This window comes from Malus domestica, chromosome 05, assembly GCF_042453785.1.
Source record: "Malus domestica chromosome 05, GDT2T_hap1".
NCBI lineage: Eukaryota > Viridiplantae > Streptophyta > Magnoliopsida > Rosales > Rosaceae > Malus > Malus domestica.
The window spans coordinates 27,305,820-27,324,873 of NC_091665.1; the positions used below are offsets into that span (position 1 = coordinate 27,305,820).

General features: G+C 41.1%; 1 protein-coding gene and 1 pseudogene across 1 annotated transcript in view; one reads left to right on the forward strand and one right to left on the reverse strand.

Moving 5' to 3' along the window:
* Positions 1–18,897, reverse strand: part of LOC103426662 (chloride channel protein CLC-e-like) — a 59,146-nt pseudogene extending 40,249 nt beyond the window's left edge.
* The window catches only part of LOC139195723 (uncharacterized), a 51,300-nt gene that overhangs the window by 21,616 nt on the left and 10,630 nt on the right, over positions 1–19,054 (forward strand). The window lies entirely within an intron of this gene.

The window sequence follows — 19,054 nt, forward strand, 5'->3', positions numbered from 1 at the left end:
TTACAAAAAAAAAAAGAAAAAAAATGAATACATATGTTATTATGTTTTTACAAAAAAAAAATAAATAAATAAAAATGTATACATATTAATGTGTGGGTCTTCCTACACTTAAGACCCTCGCCAAATCAAATAAACACAAGTTGAAGTCCACAGAAAAGAGCAGCCCAAATGCCAGGCCCATCCTCACTTGTGTCTCGGCCAAGCAGCAGAAAGCTCAATTCACAGGCCCAGTCCCACCACCTGCAGAAGACGGATCAGGTTGAGTCCAGAGACACAGAGACAGCGCAGAGCAACAGCAGCTGCGGATAAACCAATCAGAAAACCCGAGTCAGAGTTCCAGAGCCGACTCAGTTGAGTGAGAGAATGAGAGATGCTTCTAGCGCAGAAGCAGCATCAGCAGCAAGATAACGATGCAAGGACTCCATCACCAACAACAGCAACTCGCGGCGTTTCTCTCCGTCGCCATCCCCAAGGACGATTCCACCTCCGCCTCCGCCTTCGTCCCATCCTCTAAACGACGATGACTCCGCTCGGCTCACCGCCATCAATTCGCTCCACCGCGCCGTCACCGAGCTCGCCCTCAAATGCGACCGCAGATCCGTCAGCGTCGGCGACGAGGCACTCGTCCTCATTTCTGCGATGCCGTAACCTCACGCACCTGAAGATCCGTGCATGCCGTGAGTTGACCGATGCTGGGATGATGTCGCTTGCCAAAAACTGCAAAAGGTTGAAGAAGTCCCAAGCAGAAGTGGAGGAGGAAGAGAAGGAACAATGCAGTCATGTTTCTGTATTGGACCCTCAGTTCCAAGACGACGACGAGGGACGTGACGATGAATGTGAAGAAGATGAGTCTGAAACATCAGATAGCAGCAGTGAAGAAACTTCCAACACAGGATCTGTCCAAGCTCAGCAACGACGCCGCTGCAATTTCACAAGACTCCAAATTAACACAAACCAGTGTGATTAGCACCCTTCTTAGCCACAAAAGCAAGCCATATTCGACAATTAAATACTTCAAATGGACTGAGAGGGAGCGAGGCCTTGTCAGAGGTGTCGATGCTGTCTGTGTGTTGCTTCACATTTTGATGGGCTCTCCAAATACTCACGAGCATGCTAAGATGTTGCTTAACCAGTGCGTTTCCGGTGATTCGGGCTCGGTTCCAGGAATATTTGTCCATCACTTGGTGGACTGCGCCAAAAAAGATTTGGTTAGGAGAAATATGATTGGGGAAGCACGAGAGGTGTATGATAAAATGACTCTGAGAGGATTTGGAGGTGATCGTGTCACTCTACACGTGATGATGCGTGGTTGTTTGAAGCAGGGGAAGCCTTGTCTGACTTCGTCTTCGATAGTTTCACCATTCCTATATTGGAGTGCAAACTCAATACACAAGAACGCAGCTTACTTCCCGGAACCATTCAAATTCGACCCTTCAAGATTCGAAGGAAAATGTCCAGCACCATACACGTTTGTGCCCTTTGGAGGAGGTCCTCGGATGTGCCCCGGCAAAAGAGTACGCCCGATTGGAGATCCTAGTGTTCATGCACAACTTGGTGAAGAGATTCAAATGGGAGAAAGTCCTTCCCAACGAGCAGATCGTAGTTGACCCACTGCCCATGCCCTCCAAGACATCTCTAAATCCGCCGGTCTTTGTGCCGCTCTCTGCTGCCTCACTCCACCAAACCCCGCCTGCTGCAAATGGTGTGCACACCCGGAGCAAGTGGACCTCCACGACAGCCCGCTCATCCTCTGTGCAAATCTGCGTCTCCAAACTTAAGACGTCGTCGTTCTGAACCATGGTAGAGCGGCAGCATCCGAGATAGAACATCTTCAACGTGGCACTCATATGCTATCTCGTCACCGACATTGGAGGACAGGCTCTGTCTTCGCCACCTCTGACTCTCTCTACTTGCGGCAATGACTTGGCGACTGGATCTCTAGTAAGAACTTTGGTTTTATCCATGGCAAGCTTCTGCACTACAGCGAGGGTTTTGCCCATCAGGGTTTGTTGGGGTTTCATCAACAGCAACCTCTCCATTGCCCTCCTCCTCCGTGCTCCTCCTTCTTCCTCCTCCATTGCAGAAGCACCGGTACCCCGAGGCTCTGCTCCATCTTCACCCATTATCAAAATTTATACAAAAGAAATAATAATAATAAATGTGATAGTGGAGCAAAGTGGTGTTGTCACCACGTGAAAAAAAAGGGGTGGAGCAAAGCAAAGTGGTGCTGTCACCACGTGAAAAAAAATGGGGGGTGCATCAGGCACCATGTGCAAAGGAAAAAAATAAAAGAATAAAATATATATATATATATATATATATATATATATATATATTGTAAAGGTTTTGGGTGCTCCACTTACTGTGTTTTGATTTTTTTTAAGCCAAGACTGGAAAGAAGGAGAAATAATATAAAAAAAATTTTGGTGGAGTCTTGGTGCTTCTGGCACCATGTGAAAAAAAAAATGGCTGATCGGTCCACGTGAAAAAAAATTAATATGTATGTATGTGTGCATAATATATGTATGTTTACAGCAAAAAAAAAAAAAAAACCAAATGCATCGAGAGAAATAAAGTCCGTTTTTATTTATTTCTTTATGGAAATTTTTACATAAATTTGCATTGTACATGCAAAAAAAAAAAAAAAATCAAATCAAATTTACAAGAGGGGATTTTCAAGGACGATCAGGTGCCGCCTCACCACTCGGCAGAGCTCCAGAAATGAGAGGCGTTGGAGGTTGACTGTTTGAAGCCTCACCACTCGGCGGAACTCCAGGAAGAAGAGGAGCCAAAGGTTGATCATTCGAAGCTTCACTACGCGGTACAGCCCCAGAAGACGAAGGCAAATGTTGTTGGAACAAACCCACAAACCTCCGATGATCAAGTAAAATTTGACCATCAGATTCCTGCATCTGGTCAATTTTCCTCTTCATGTTTGTGGCATAGTTGTGTGCGAGCTTGTGCAACTGTTTATTCTCATGCTTGAGCCCCCTAATCTCCTGTTTGAGACTCATCACTTCAGCCACCAACGATTCAACTTGACGGGTTCGAGCAAATAGGTGTTGGGCCATGTTGGACACAGAACCCGCACACTGCACACTAAGAGCCAGAGACTCCTTAACAGCCAACTCATCAGACCGCCTGGAAAGTAGTCTGTTATCTTTGGGGGTGACAAGGTTCCGGGCCACCACCGCAGCGGTCATATCATTCTTCATCACCGAATCCCCAACAGTAAGAGGACCAGTAGGGGATATGAAGGATGGGCGCCATATGTTATCTGGAGAAGACGAGACTACCTCTTCACCAAGGTTCAAATCAAAACGACGGTCGAAGGGTCCAGACATTTTCAAAGTGTTGAAGGAATAAGAGATCGAACAAATCAAGATCTTAGAAGTACAAGATGGGAGTTTTCACAAGCGAAAATTCAAGTGTGCTTTGAAACGAACTGCATGCCTCTATAAAAAATAAGCACTCGACGGGATTTCAGAGATCGAAAAGGCGAGCTCAGAATTCGAAGAAGCCATTCAAAAATCGAAGAGGCAAGCTCAGAAATCGGAGAAGCATCTTGCTTTTCCAGACGCGTCGGCACCCGTCACACGCAAATTCAGCTTTGCGGAAATCACGGGTAATTTGTCGAAGCGCCAATCCCAGATATCGAAGAGGCGCCTATCATATGCACACTCAACTTTGCGCAAATCACGGGCAATTTGTCGAAGATTTTCGGTGAAGGAGAAAGCACGTGAAGTTTACTGTTCAATCACGCGTTAGTTGCCGACACGAGTGAAAGAATAGTACCTCTACAGGTATTAAGGGACCTCCTATAACTGTCCACCTTCACCTTCCATAGCGAGGCAGACACACATAGTCTTTCTTCATCTCCAAAGATGCTTTCCCAACGAAGCCTCTCGAGTTATTCAGTGTTCCTTATTCCTTGGGGTACCTCAGCAAACAAATGACACCAAAGCAAAAGTATCTCATATCACCAGGGTAGAAAGCAAAAGTATCTCATATCATGCGTTCTCCCTGTCCTTTCATTTGTCCTTGTTCTTACCTACGAAGACAAGGATAAGGAAAACAATATGCCGGAACCTTCACTCAAACTCGGGTAAGGAACCGACTACTTGGAGCCCTTCCCTGATTGCCTACCTAGCACTGCTCTTGAGTACTCGTTTCCCACTGCTGCTGTACTTCCAAAGAAGCTGCCACATCTGCCTGGAGAACAGATAAGGCAAGTGAAAATGATACCTTGCAGCATGTGGAGACAAGGTGCAGAAGGAACAAGCAGAGAAGAATGCAGTCTGCACAGTCAACTCAGTAGAAGGAGTCCGAGCTGAAGAACTCGAGAAGCTGCCATATCTGCCTGAAGAAACAAGCAGAGAAGAATGCAGCATGCACAGTCAACTCGGCAGAAAGAGTCTGAGATGAAGAACTCGTTTTGACCCTCAAATTCTTGGGTCGACTTACTAGGCGTTGTGGGCTGCACGTGCCGATTCACCACCCTTGAATCAAATCCTTAAAGATCAAGTCACCAACTGGAAGAAGAGCCCATTAATCTTGAAGATCATACCGCTGACCAAACTGCTCAGGTGTGAATTAGAAAGATTGAACAAAGCAACAAGTCGTTACCTTCACCTCGTGCCTGCTTGCAATATGTTCAAGTCAACCTTCAAGAATCAAGCCTCGACGGCCCTTGAAGAAGCTTCCAGCCAAATTCAAAATCAAGCATCGACGACCCTGGAAGAAATCACAAGTCCGATTCAAGATTAAGTGTCTACCACCCTTGAATCAAAACCTAGTTCAAGAATAAGCTGTGGAAAATCAACAATTGGAGGAATCCAGAAAATCCTTCAACCCAGTTCAAGATCAAAGCTGTGGAAAGTCAACAAGCGCAACAAAATACGTGCCGATTCCCCCACTACCAAAGCCAAAGATCATCTACCACATGAAGCTCCTTGTGGTCCAATTTCAACCTTCAAGATCAAGTCTCGACGGCCCTTGAAGAAATTTCAAACAAAAGTTCAAGAACAAGCCTCAACGGCCCTTGAAGAAATCTCAAGCCCAATTCAAGATCAAGCCTCAACGGCCCTTGAAGAAATCTCCAGCCCAATTCAAGATCAAGCCTCAAACGGCCCTTGGATCGACGTCTACAGTAAGGGACTTCAAAACGCATCTCCTACACGCGACAAGCACATGTACACGACGCGACTTGAAGTGGGGGCATTTGTAGACATCGAAATTTCGGTAAATAAATGTTGACCGATAAATCAAAGTTTCAACGCTCATGTATTACATAAATTTTACACGTAGCGTGTGACTCAACGAAAATTGAAATGAGTTGGAAAAGTCATCAAATATGACACGTGTCAACACCTGGCAAAAACGACTTATTTCATCTGGGATATTATATTCAAAATTAGGCCTTGGAAAATTCTATAAATACAAGCCAATTTCATTCATTTGGGGAGGAATTCATATTACACCTTGAAGCTCTGAAGCTCTGAAACTCCGAAGCTCTCAAGCATCCAGGTTCCCGAAGAATCAAGAAAGCCTTCTTCATCATTCCTCATCCGTTCATCCCTAGATCAAGCCTCGACGGCCCTTTGGATCAACAACATCAACGAATCCACACATCCAACCGTTCTTCAAGATCAAGCCCAAAAGCCCTTGAAGATCCATCCATCAACTGTTCATCAAGATCAAGCCCCAAAGGCCCTTGAAGATCCGTTCATCAACAGTTCTTCAAGATCATGCCCAAAAGCCCTTGAAGATCCGTTCATCCATCAACCTTCAAGATCAAGCCCAAAGGGCCCCTTGAAGAAACTTCCAACCATTCATCCGAAATCAAGCCTCGACGGCCCTTGGATCAACATCACAATCCACAAATCAACACCTTACGGAGATCGAATCAGAGGATCAAATTAGAGAGAGATTGTAACCCAAAACCATCAAAAATACAAATATTTGTTTGCGCACGTTGTTCTTGTCTCTTTCGTTTTCAGGAATTTTCCGTGTTCACAGTTTTATGCCTAAACTTTGTATCATATATTTATATTTTTAGTTTGTACCCACTTTTAATTTGCAACATTTTTTTTAAATTTGTAGTATTTTCTTTTTAGTTTTATTTTGTACCCATGTATTAATTTCTTTTAGCGCCTATATTTTTTAAAAATTCATTTGTACTCATAATTTTTTAATCTTTTTATCTGTACGCTAATTTATTTATAATGTACCCATTCTTCTTTATTAATGTACCACTTTGTTATATGTGAAATGTACCAATTTTTTTTAACACTATGGATACATTATGTTGTCATTTATTATTCCTTATTTTACATAGTTTTTATCCATTTATTCAATCAAAATGTTTGAATTTTTTTATTGTAATTGTTTCTAATAATATTATAATGAGGGATTTTAAATTTATAGGATTTTAAATTTATATGATTATAAATCTCATAAAATATCAAACAATTAATGTCAAAACTATAAAAATATAAATATTAATTGTAATATAATGAGGTGTACAAAGTCAATGGACTTTGATCAAACTTTGAATATCAATAAGATTTTAGTCAAAGAATGTTAAGAACTAGGAACTACATCCAAAGTATCCCTTATATAACATTAAACTACGGATTGCTCCTTTGCTACTTGAACACATATTCGTTTAATAAAGATCATGTCCGTGAAATATCAATTTAAATGTATGTGATAGTGACTGTCTTAAACTGATATGCTCATATACATCAGTAATTTGTATTATGTGTTATGGTGGACAGCTTGAATCCATCTTTTCTTTGTTTGACTTGCTAATTTTTCTTTATTTTTCAATTGCATATAGTGCAATTCACTCTGTTTTAAATTAAGGGGTATATTGAGGTAATTTTGAGAGGATATACATAAAGCACTCTCTTTGTATTAGTGTGGGTGTATGGTATGTATGGCATCGGATTAAACCTTGATATTACAAAAAGTTGCTCTACTTCAATCCCCATCGTGTTTTATGCTGAGCTTCTGCAGATACTTTGTTGATTAAAGCGCTCTTTATGCATTGCTGTCACCAGTTTCAACGAAATAATTTATGACAAGTTCTCCTTCCGTTTCAGGTTTGTTTATTAATCTCGGCATGCTTAAATATATTGGTACTATGCATGTATATCTATAAATGTAATATGATTATAAGAATATAAACTTTGTTTATATGGTGTTCTAGACAAACACAGCAGTACTGCGCCTACGCTTGAGAGACCTTTTTAATTTGATTGATTTCAGACGTTAGACTTTGTACGTATTGAAATTATCTTTTGAACAGTGATCAACCAATCTTTTGATAACAAAGAACTTAGCTATAAAATCTAACTTCTATAACCTCTGTTTTCTATCGTATATTATCACAATATTTTAAACACCTGCAGCATCACGTGGGTCTTTTTGCTAGTAATAGCTTAGATGTGTAAAGAACACATGAAGATACACATTTGCCGTAGTTATCTTGACTTCCCTTGGAAACTCTTTTCCATGAAAAATCCATTCCATCATCCATACCACAGGATTCATGCTCAACTTCAATATCTATGTATAAATAACTTACATTTTACGTGCACGTGAACAACTGTTCTTAGCATTTGCAAATAAGAAGATGCAACTATTCATACCAAAAAATAGTTGAGAGCACATAAAATTGGCATGTACTTGATAAAATTCGAGAAATTCACCGGAGTTGCACGCTTCAATGTAGAGTAGCCAGTGACTTACGCCAAACCAACATATACAGTTACAAAATATTGGAAACTATACAAGGTTGTAGTTCCAATTAAGAATGCATTACATTATGTATCGATATTTACTTATTACATCAATTATTAGGGCCAGTTATGTGGTTTTGGCCAAGAGATTCCTAATGTTTTATTTAATAGATCTTTCCATACCCATCAAGTAATACAACAAATTTCAAGGACTAATTAAATAGCGAAAATGAGGCGATCAAAGGAAACAACTTACGTCTGATAATAAGAGCCTAAAGTCTAAACAGAATGCACATAGGAAAATAAAAACATTACCAGCCGTATGCTTGCGATGATGCTACTTCCAAGACGGAAAGATGAAAGTATAGGATTGGACTGAGCAACTGCACCAATAAAAAGTGATGGAGCATAGTAGCCTCCAACTAATCCAGAGGCTCGACACAATGAGGTTGCACCTATCTTGACCACTACCAACTGAAGCAACAGATCAGCTGAGAGGCCTTTCTCAAGTGGTCGAGATTCCAGCAAAATGTCAACACTCTTGAAACCCCGATAAAGGGTGGGCCAACGGTCTTGTGAAGATTGTCAACAAATACCAACATGTACGATGTGCACTTTGATAAGGTTAACGAACCAAGCCACATACGACACCCAGCAATAGATGTAGCGGAAGCTCTGAAAATGATTCGAATACGTCTCATTATTAAAACCGAAGCTTTAAACAATAACTTGAACATCAACCTCTAGATATACTAAAGGTATGCCTGAAAAATTCATCCCAGTAGAGTGAATAAACTTGAGGTAATTGAGGTGCATATCTGATAAATTCATCAACCTCAATACTAAAGATATACTAAAGGTATGCCTGAAAAATTCATCACCCATTCCTTTTTACTTGAGGTAATTGAATTTCGAGGACGAAATTTCTGTAAGGGGTAGATTGTAACACCCCACCCATTTTCTATTTAAAAACTTGTTTTTTTATTTTATTTTTTTATATTAAATAGTGAGCCGTGGGACCCACCTTATTATTTTATACACCTATCTTGGTTCCAGTCTCTCTTTCCCTCTAATATCCGAAACCAACACTCTCTCTCTCTAACTCTCAGAAACTCACAATCTCTAAGCTCCGAGAGCTTCTCTCTAACTTTCACCTCACTTCCTTCACAAATCAAACCCCAAAAACCATATATTTGGAATCCTTGAGACCTAACGAACTCAATGGTACCCTTGCATGTGCCATCTGATCACCGTGGGTTTTTCTGCCATCGAAGCCGAGAGCTTCAAAGCTCTAAAACTCGAACCCAGGTAAAGATTGTGTTCCTTCTTCAAATTTCTGGGGTTAATCATGTTATTTGTGTTGGTTTTAAGGTCAAAATCGAGGGTTTTGACCTTACCTTTTCTCTATGCCAAAAACCCGGTTCCGACAACGAACTCCGGCGAGTTCGTAGGTGTGTGTGTGTACAGGTGTGTATGTGTGTCCCCGTGTGTGTGTGCGAACCGTGTGCGTGTGTAGTGTGGGTGTACTGTGTGTGTATGCGTATGTGCAAGTGTGTGTGCGTGAACCGTGTGTGTGTGTGTGTAACTATGCATGCTGTGTGTGTGTGTTTGTGTATATATATATATATGCATGCTGTGCGTGCGTGTGTGTTTATATATGTATGTATGCATATATATATATATATATGCATGTTGTGCGTGTGTGTGTGTGTTTATATATGTATGTATGTATGTATATATATATATATATATATATGCATGCTGTGTGTGCGTGTGTGTGTATATATATATATATATATATATATATATATATATATATGCAAGTGTGTGTGGTGCAGTGCATATGTGTATGTGTGTGTCCGTGGATATGTACATATGTGTATTGATATGTTGTGCAAGTGTGTGTATGTGTGCATGCGTGGGAGTGTGTGTGTGTTTATATATGTGTCTATATATATATATATATATATATATATATATGTATGTGTGTGTGGTGTGTGTATAAGTATGGGTTTAGGCTTAAGCCCAAAACTCCCTCTTGTTCCTAACCTACCCAAACCCAAAACCCATTTCCATTTCCTAAAATTCTATCTTTTGGGTAGTTTATTAAATTGTACATTTTCGTGCTTAGGTGAAGTTGCTAGTGGAGACTTCTTTAATCTTTTTCCACACAATTCTGCTGCTTCGGAGTATCTGTGAGTGGACCACCTTAAAAAATTGCATGTTTTATTGATAGAATTGCATAATTTAATAGCATGCCTTGCAGAATTATTTGATTTGAGGAATACTTTACAGGAAGCATGCTGATTTAATGATGATTGAATATATATATATATATATATATATATATATATATATTTTTTTTTTTTGAATTATTTTCATTATATCGTATTTGCTATAGAACCCTCATTCTGGTAGACTATCTGATCGATGACGATAGGATGCTAAGAATGTTGTTTCAAATGATATTTGAACACCTCTTCGTAGTATAGAGGATCGATGAATTTATGCTACGAAGTTGTATTTTAGAGATGAATTATGTTTTGTGCGTACCTAGTGAACACTATGCCGCCTGGGGCGAGGATCTGGTGTTGGCATTGAGGCCGGGAGAAATAATCCCTAGCGAAAGGCTGAGGGACACGGAGACAGGCATTGGGCCGGGAGGGAGATATCTCAGGCTACGGGCACAGAGACTGAGGTGCAGGCATTGGGCCGGGAGTATTATTATTCAGTGCACTCACTAGCAGCACAACTTGTATTATGTTTCCTGATATGATTGCTGAGATAATTTCTGATATGATTTTCTGAGTTTGATTTGCAGATAGATATATGAATTGTTTTATGGCATGCTAAAGGTTTCTGAAAAGCTTATCATTTATTATTCTAGTAGTTTTCATTATTAAACTGAGGGGGTTAGTATGTTCATAACTGTTTTTGGACTATGTATGTATATAAATTTGGTCCACTCACCCTTGTTTTGCGCCCCCATTCAGGTCTTAGGAACGAGGACTACGAGGCATCATACGAGGCATTCCCCTACCAGTAGCAGTCTATCTTCCTCTTGTGTAATATTTGTAATGATCTTTCCTTTTGTGATCTTGACTTCGAACGTGTTTTGCACACGCTAGATATTTCCCTAAACTTTGTTTGTAACTCCCTTTGGATTCAGATGTTTAATCGTGCGTGTTTCTCCTAATCATTTCTCTTGTATTTCAATAAATGGCTTTCGTCACCTCAGGTGTCGGCCAACACGTGCCTATCCTGATATTCGGGGAATATCGGGGTCGGGGCGTGTCAGATTGGTATCAGAGCATGGTTAGGATTTCTTTTCACCAATTTGGTAAATTTCGGTCTTTCTAATCTTGTTGTCTTTGTCAGAATCATGGCTAATCCTGGTGGGAATGTGCCTCGACGACCTCGTTCATCTATAATGGGGGGAATTCAGCAGTTTACTAATGCTTTGATGAATGCTCTTCCGGGTCATAGGCCCAATCGGACGTATATAGAAATTGCTAGAAGCCATAGAGTTACTGATTTGAAAACTGTGGGAAATGGTGAGGAGGCTGAGCAGTGGTTAGAAAAGATGGAGGATACCTTGGAGGTTATGAAGTGTCCACTAAATGAGTGGGCAAACACAGCAGGGTATTTTTTTCAGGGCGATGCTAGGAGTTGGTGGAAAACAACGAAGGAATCTCGTCCACCTGGTTCTTTGATGACATGGGCTGCCTTCAGGAAACGTTTTATATCTTACTTTCTAAGCCCTAGTTACATATTAAGGAAGAGGCAAGAGTACTTAGAGTTCCGACAGGGTGACCTCAGTATCACAGAATTTGACAGTACTTTCAGGCGTTTGGCCAGGCATTATGATGGGACATATGATAATCCGCAGGCACAGATGGATCAGGCGATGTTTGCACTGAACCAGGAGTACCGTACACTGGTAGCTGCTCAGAGACCCAAAACTTACGAGGAAATAATTAAGATAAGCCTGGGTATAGAACAGTCAAAGTGGGATACTGAGATACAGGATCAACCTCAGGCTTGGAGCCAGCCTCATAGACAGAATCGACCACGGAATCAGAATCATAGGAGTCGAAATTTCCGGTCACGGAATATTAGAGAATCAGCGGGCCCCTCCAGTTCTGTAGGTCCCAGACACCCATTTTCCTTTAAACGATCAGGTCGGGGATCATGATCGTCCAGTGAAAGCTCAGGCACTGAGTCGGCGAGACGACCTTTCGGTCATTTCACTCCAAGTTACCCGGTCTGTGATCGATGTGGGTTACGTCATCGAGGGAACTGTGGGATGACTACTGCAGTTTGTCACAGGTGCGGTGGCACTAGCCATTTTATTCGTGATTGTCCTTCTGCACCACCACCTGTGATTTTGCTTCCGGATCAGGCTACAGTGGATATCAGACAGTTTAGAATTTTGGCGCCCGACGGAACTATGATGGCGGTAGCAGTAGTAGTCGAAGCCTTGGTAGCAGCACTAATCAGAACTATAGGGGTAACATAAGTCTACAGTTTGGTGGCAGAGGTAGTCAAAGTTTCAGAGGTACTGATAGCCGGAGTACTCAGTTTTTGAACCAGCAACAGGCTGGAACACCCTCTGGTAACCGTAGCCAGGGGAACAGAGCTGGCGGCAGTCACAGAGGTCGTGGTGGTCGAAACAATAATGCAGGGCAACAAGTATACGGACGTATAAACGCCATGACTCAGCAGGAGGCCGATCAGGATCCTCGAGTTATCACCGGTATGTTACCTATCTGTAATACTTGGGCTAGAGTTTTAATTGATCCAGGTGCTACACGATCTTTTGTTTCTTCATCTTTTGCTCGGGTTATACCATTTCAACCTCAACCATTAGGCTTTGATATGTTGATTCAAATGCCACGTGGTGAATTGTTTTGTGCTCAATGGCAATATCGGAATTGTCCAGTTTTTGTGGAAGGGGAAAACTTAGAGGTTGATTTAATTCCTTTCAAACTGGCGGAGTTTGATGTCATTCTAGGAATGGATTGGTTGTCTAAGCATCGAGCGAATGTTGCATGCTGGGAGAAAATTGTGACATTCAATCGACCAGGACTTCCGTCAATTTCATTTATGGGTGAGCGACGTGTCCTCCCCAATAGTATTATTTCTGCCATTCAAGCAACTAAGTTGTTGAGTAGGGGTTGTACGGGGTTTCTAGCCCATGTTGTCGTGAAGGATGAATCTTCTTTATGTCCTGAAGATGTGCCAGTTGTAAGGGACTTCACCGATGTGTTTCCTGATGATTTACCAGGGTTACCACCTGCGAGGGAAATTGAGTTCACTATCGATTTACTTCCAGGTACAAATCCTATTTCCTTGGCACCTTATCAAATGGCACCAGCGGAGCTGAGAGAATTGAAGATCCAACTTCAGGAATTGGTAGAAAAAGGTTACATCCAGCCGAGTACATCCCCGTGGGGAGCTCATGTTCTTTTTGTTAGAAAGAATGATGGATCAATGAGACTCTGTATCGATTATAGGCAACTGAATCAGGTGACGGTGAAGAATCGTTACCCTCTACCCCGGATCGATGATTTGTTTGATCAATTAAAAGGTGCTCAGATATTTTCCAAAATTGACCTTCGATCGGGTTACCATCAATTGAGGATTCGTGAGGATGACGTCCCGAAAACTGTTTTCCGTACGAGGTATGGACACTATGAATTTCGTGTCATGCCTTTTGGATTGACAAATGCACCTGCATCATTCATGGATTTGATGAACAGAGTTTTTAAATCGTATCTGGATAGGTTTGCGATTGTGTTCATTGATGACATTCTAGTTTATTCTAGGAGTGTTAATGAACACAAGAAACATTTGAGAATAGTGCTCGAACAACTGAGGGACAACCAGCTTTATGCCAAGTTCAGTAAGTGTTAGTTTTGGTTAACTCAGGTTGGTTTTCTTGGGCATATAGTTTCTGCAGAAGGAATTAGTGTAGATCCTCAGAAGGTGTCAGCAGTATCTAACTGGGAACAACCGAAGAATGTCACCGAAGTGAGAAGTTTCCTGGGTTTGGCAGGGTATTATCGAAGATTTATTCAGAATTTTTCTGCAATTGCTCTACCTCTTACTAAATTAACTCGTAAAGGTGTCCAGTTTGTGTGGGATGAGAGCTGTGAACAGAGTTTTCAGGAACTTAAGCGACATCTCACTCAAGCTCATATTCTTGCTCTTCCAGATGACAGTGGTGAATTTGAGGTGTATACTGATGCTTCTCTATCAGGTTTTGGGTGTGTACTGATGCAACATGGAAAAGTTATAGCCTACGCTTCTAGACAACTCAAAACCCATGAAAGAAATTATCCTACTCATGATTTGGAGTTAGGAGCAGTGATTTTCGCTTTAAAGATTTGGAGGCACTACTTGTATGGAGAAAAATGTCGTATTTTTACAGATCATAAAAGTCTTAAGTATGTGTTCACCAAGAAGGAGCTGAACTTGAGACAAAGAAGATGGATGGAGCTTATCAGCGATTATGACTGTTCGATCGAGTACGATCATGGACATGCTAATGCCGTAGCTGATGCTCTTAGTAGGAAACACCACGAGCAGCTTGCATCACTTCAAAATGTGCATGTTCCGTTACTATTCTCTCTTCGGGAAATCGGTGTCAATTTAGAAGCAGGTGAACACGGAGCTTGGCTAGCACATTTTCAGGTTAGACCTATCTTCGTAGACATGGTCATCGAAGCTCAGGAACTTGATCCAGAATGCCATGAAATAAAGGCACAAGTGTTGAAAGGGGATAATGATGAATTCATCATCCGTAAGGACGGAGCATTGTTGAAAGGGAACCGTTTGTTCGTGCCTAAAGATAATGAAGCTGTTAAGAAAGAAATTCTTGACGAGGCTCATACTTCATCTTATGCTATGCATCCAGGGAGTACTAAATTGTATCGCACCATTTATCCTTTCTATTACTGGGAAGGGATGAAACAGGATGTAGCAGAGTATGTGAACAGATGTCTAATCTGTCAGCAGGTTAAAGCAGACAGACAGAGACCTGGGGGACTGATGCAGAATCTTCCGATACCAATTTGGAAGTGGGAGGATATTACTATGGACTTCGTGTATGGACTGTCGAGAACACCGTCAAGGTGCGATGGTATTTGGGTAATTGTTGATCGACTTACCAAGACTGCTCATTTCTTACCAGTTCGACAGACCTACTCACTTGAGAAATTGGCGAAGTTATTTATTAATAATATTGTTTGTCTTCATGGTGTACCTGTCTTCATTGTGTCAGACAGAGATCCCAGATTTACTTCCAGGTTTTGGAAAGCCTTTAATGCCGCTATGGGTACTCAGTTACTGTTCAGCACTGCTTATCATCCACAAACTGATGGTCAGTCCGAGCGGACAATTCAAACTTTAGAGGACATGTTGAGAGTGTCGCTGTTACAGTGGAAGGGTAGCTGGGATAACTATTTGTCGTTGGTGGAGTTTGCTTACAATAATAGTTATCACTCGAGTATTGGTATGGCGCCTTTTGAAGCACTCTACGGGAAGACGTGTAGAACGTCGTTATGTTGGACAGAGGCAGGAGAAAGGTCGTTGGTGGGACCAGAGATTGTGGATACCACCAATGCTAATATTCAACTGATTAAGGCAAATTTGAAAGTAGCACAAGACCGACAGAAAAGCATTGCAGACAAACATTCCAAAAATCGTGAGTATGCAGTGGGCGACTTTGTGTTCTTGAAGTTGTCTCCCTGGAAAGGTGTTGTTCGTTTTGGTAAACGAGGAAAGCTGAGTCCTCGATACATCGGTCCCTATCAGATTATTGAAAGAATTGGTGCAGTTGCTTATAGGTTGGAACTACCACAAGAGATGTCAATGATCCATAATGTCTTTCATGTTTCCATGCTCCGGAAATACGTACCGGATCCTTCTCATGTTATTCAACCAGAACCTCTAGAAGTGAGTCCAGACTTGAGTTATGTGGAGGAACCTGTGGCGGTTGTTGATAGACACGATAAAGTGTTGAGGAACAAGACCATTCCACTAGTAAAAGTACTTTGGAGGAATCATGCAGTTGAGGAGGCAACGTGGGAGACTGAAGAACAAATGCGGGCACAATACCCATTCCTTTTTACTTGAGGTAATTGAATTTCGAGGACGAAATTTCTGTAAGGGGGGTAGATTGTAACACCCCACCCATTTTCTATTTAAAAACTTGTTTTTTTATTTTATTTTTTTATATTAAATAGTGAGCCGTGGGACCCACCTTATTATTTTATACACCTATCTTGGTTCCAGTCTCTCTTTCCCTCTAATATCCGAAACCAACACTCTCTCTCTCTAACTCTCAGAAACTCACAATCTCTAAGCTCCGAGAGCTTCTCTCTAACTTTCACCTCACTTCCTTCACAAATCAAACCCCAAAAACCATATATTTAGAATCCTTGAGACCTAACGAACTCAATGGTACCCTTGCATGTGCCATCTGATCACCGTGGGTTTTTCTGCCATTGAAGCCGAGAGCTTCAAAGCTCTAAAACTCGAACCCAGGTAAAGATTGTGTTCCTTCTTCAAATTTCTGGGGTTAATCATGTTATTTGTGTTGGTTTTAAGGTCAAAATCGAGGGTTTTGACCTTACCTTTTCTCTATGCCAAAAACCCGGTTCCGACAACGAACTCCGGCGAGTTCGTAGGTGTGTGTGTGTACAGGTGTGTATGTGTGTCCGTGTGTGTGTGTGCGAACCGTGTGCGTGTGTAGTGTGGGTGTCCTGTGTGTGTATGCGTATGTGCAAGTGTGTGTGCGTGAACCGTGTGTGTGTGTGTGTGTAAGTATGCATGCTGTGTGTGTGTGTTTGTATATATATATATATATATATATATATGCATGCTGTGCGTGTGTGTGTGTTTATATATGTATGTATGCATATATATATATATATATATATATGCATGTTGTGCGTGTGTGTGTGTGTTTATATATGTATGTATGTATATATATATATATATATATGCATGCTGTGTGTGCGTGTGTGTGTGTATATATATATATATATATATATGCAAGTGTGTGTGGTGCAGTGCATATGTGTATGTGTGTGTCCGTGGATATGTACATATGTGTATTGATATGTTGTGCAAGTGTGTGTATGTGTGCATGCGTGGGAGTGTGTGTGTGTTTATATATGTGTCTATATATATATATGTATGTGTGTGTGGTGTGTGTATAAGTATGGGTTTAGGCTTAAGCCCAAAACTCCCTCTTGTTCCTAACCTACCCAAACCCAAAACCCATTTCCATTTCCTAAAATTCTATCTTTTGGGTAGTTTATTAAATTGTACATTTTCGTGCTTAGGTGAAGTTTCTAGTGGAGACTTCCTTAATCTTTTTCCACACAATTCTGCTGCTTCGGAGTATCTGTGAGTGGACCACCTTCAAAAATTGCATGTTTTATTGATAGAATTGCATAATTTAATAGCATGCCTTGCAGAATTATTTGATTTGAGGAATACTTTACAGGAAGCATGTTGATTTAATGATGATTGAATATATATATATATATATATATATATATATATATATATATATTTTGAATTATTTTCATTATATCGTATTTGCTATAGAACCCTCATTCTGGTAGACTATCTGATCGATGACGATAGGATGCTAAGAATGTTGTTTCAAATGATATTTGAACACCTCTTCGTAGTATAGAGGATCGATGAATTTATGCTACGAAGTTGTATTTTAGAGATGAATTATGTTTTGTTCGTACCTAGTGAACATTATGCCGCCTGGGGCGAGGATCTGGTGTTGGCATTGAGGCCGAGAGAAATAATCCCTAGCGAAAGGCTGAGGGACACGGAGACAGGCATTGGGCCGGGAGGGAGATATCTCAGGCTACGGGCACAGAGACTGAGGTGCAGGCATTGGGCTGGGAGTATTATTATTCAGTGCACTCACTAGCAGCACAACTTGTATTATGCTTCCTGATATGATTGCTGAGATAATTTCTGATATGATTTTCTGAGTTTGATTTGCAGATAGATATATGAATTGTTTTATGGCATGCTAAAGGTTTCTGAAAAGCTTATCATTTATTATTCTAGTAGTTTTCATTATTAAACTGTGGGGGTTAGTATGTTCATAACTGTTTTCGGACTATGTATGTATATAAATTTGGTCCACTCACCCTTGTTTTGCGCCCCCATTCAGATCTTAGGAACGAGGACTACGAGGCATCATACGAGGCATTCCCCTACCAGTAGCAGTCTATCTTCCTCTTGTGTAATATTTGTAATGATCTTTCCTTTTGTGATCTTGACTTCGAACGTGTTTTGCACACTCTAGATATTTCCCTAAACTTTGTTTGTAACTCCCTTTGGATTCAGATGTTTAATCGTGCGTGTTTCTCCTAATCATTTCTCTTGTATTTCAATAAATGGCTTTCGTCACCTCAGGTGTCGGCCAGCATGTACCTATCCTGATATTCGGGGAATATCGGGGTTGGGGCGTGTCAACATGTTGCAGCACTCAAGGCAAACAGATGGACAACACACATTCCTATGTGAGACAATTCTTTAACATCCTCACAATGAATAACAAAAACATGTAAAGATCACTAGCAGACTACAATGCTAATGTATCTCATTAACATTTAAATTTAAGATAAAAGATCAAAACTTTGCAAACAAGCAAGCAAGAAAAGAAAAAATGGACAATTGAGTAATGGGTAAAAATCAAACATACAGAGTAGTTGAAGAGGACGACGCCGATTCAGGTGACACCAAGCTCGACGACAGCACTATCGTCTAGTTCATTCGCCCACGGCCTTGTGCTCTGTTTTCATCTTCCCCTTCTTCTTGTTCTTCTGCTTTGTCATCGTCATCGTTTTGTTGTTTTTGTTGCTGGGTTTGTTGGTTTTGAGGGAGGGAGAAAAGAGGTCTGAGAGTCAGATCTCTGCCATCTTCATCTTCTCCTTCTTTCTGTACCCAGCGCTGGCATTTTTGGTGTTGATTGTTCTGGTTTGGATGTTTGATGTGGGAGAGAATAGGAGGAGGGTTTTTCCCGGCGGTGATGAAGACGGAGGAGGTGGAGAGGCCAGGGGACATAAATGGCGGTGGAAGTGGGCTTTGGGGATGCGACGTATGCAGTCCAGGCCAGTTGAGCCAACTGTTCAGTCCAATCACGACCGGCTAATGGATAAAAGTAATTTCACCACTAAAGACTTTGCGCCAGCACCAGCATTTATCTAAAGTGAACAGTAATAGACCTCAATGAATAGTAATAGGCCAAAACATCTCTACCTCTA